Source organism: Meriones unguiculatus, chromosome 1 (assembly GCF_030254825.1).
Source record: "Meriones unguiculatus strain TT.TT164.6M chromosome 1, Bangor_MerUng_6.1, whole genome shotgun sequence".
Taxonomy (NCBI): domain Eukaryota; kingdom Metazoa; phylum Chordata; class Mammalia; order Rodentia; family Muridae; genus Meriones; species Meriones unguiculatus.
Genome location: NC_083349.1, coordinates 140,599,202 through 140,600,942, shown reverse-complemented (window position 1 = coordinate 140,600,942; position 1,741 = coordinate 140,599,202). Strand labels below are relative to the sequence as shown.

Sequence of the window (1,741 nt, the reverse complement as noted above, 5' to 3'; positions counted from 1 at the left end):
AAAACAATATGTCTAAACAAGAAGGTAGAAATTAACACAGCAGGGGGTCACTTTGCGATGCCCCCACCATCAACACAAAGGTCATCCCCTAAGCAACAAAATAAATGTCTAAATTAAATTATCTCAGGACAGGATCTTACCACAGAGGGCCTCTGAAAGACTCTACCCAACAATGAATAAAAGTAGATGCTGAGGGCCATAACCAAACATTGGGCAGAGTGCAGGGAATCTAATGAAACAAGGGGGAGATAGAAAGACCTGGAGGGGACAGGAGCTCCACTAGGAGAGCAACAAAACAAAACAAAAATCTTGGCCCAGGGATCTTTTCTGAGACTGATTCTCCAACTAAGGACCATGCATAGAGTTAACCTAGAACCCCTGCACAGATGTAGCCCATGGTAGCCCAGTGTGCAAGTGGGTATCCTAGTAAGTGGAACAAGGACTGTCTCTGACATGAACTTAGTGGCTGGCTCTTTGATCACTTCCCCTTGAGGGTGTAACAACCTTACCAGGCCACAATTCAGCCAGTCCTGATGAGAACTGATAGGCTAAGGTCAGAGGGAAGGGGAGGAGGACCTCCCCTATCAGTGGATTTGGAGAGGGGCATGGGAGGAGATGAGGGAAGGAGGGTGGGATTGGGAGGAATGAGGGAGGGGACTATAGCTGGGATAAAAACTGAATAAACTGTAATTAATATAAAAAATTAAAATTAAAATTAAAAAATCTCACAAATAAAATCTATCAAACAAAATTTTAAAATATTTAAGCAACAGAAAATATACAAACTTTATATAGATTGAGTAAAACACTATTAAATGGTGAGTTCACTCACAACAGAAATAAAACAGAAAGCTTTTAAATTCCTGGAATCAAATAAATAGGAAAACACATTGAACTGAAATGTATGCAATAAATAAAAACAGTCTAATAGGTAAGTTTATAGCTATAAAACCCCACTTATTTCAAATAAATAAGTAGTTAGATAAATAAGTAAACCAATCAATAAATAAAACACATTATAGTCTTGGATAAATAAGAGGAAGCCATGTGCCAACAAGTGAATGGAAAAATAATTAAGATAAAAGTAGAATTAATAAAATGGAAATGGATAAAAATACAATGAATCAAGGAAACAAAGAGTTGTAATTCTGTGCTCGCTTTGGCAGTATTGTTCCAATACTAAAATTGGAACAATACAGAGAAGATTAGGATGGCCCCTGCGCAAGGATGACACGCAAATTCGTGAAGCACTTTATATTTTTAAAGGTCACATATGAAGGTAGACCTAACACAATCACACCAGACTTCGCATCAGAAACTATGAAAGTCAGAAGGGCCTGGGCAGAGGTCATGCAGTCTTTAAGGGAACACAGATGCCAACCCAGACTACTATACCCAGCAAAGCTTTCAATCAACATAGATGGAGAAAACAAAATATTCCATGATAAAACTAAATTTAAGCAATATCTACACAGCAACCCAGCCCTACAGAAAATACTAGAAGGAAAACTCCAATTAAATGAAAACAACTACACCAAAGAAAATATAGGATACAGATAATTTCCCAACAAAATAAAATAAAATAAAGCAATGAATCATAGTAAGACTACCAACTCTACAATAAAAGGAACTAACAGTCATTGGTCACTATTATCTATCAACATAAAAGGTCTCAACTCTCCAATAAAAAGGCATAGACTAACAGAATGGTTGCAGAAACAGGATCTAACATTCTGCTGCA

At 37.2% G+C, this 1,741-nt stretch overlaps 1 pseudogene; it reads left to right on the top strand.

The window, feature by feature from the left end:
* Positions 1–1,165: 1,165 nt before the first annotated feature.
* LOC132652076 (U6 spliceosomal RNA) lies at positions 1,166–1,262 on the top strand (annotated as a pseudogene).
* Positions 1,263–1,741: the final 479 nt, after the last annotated feature.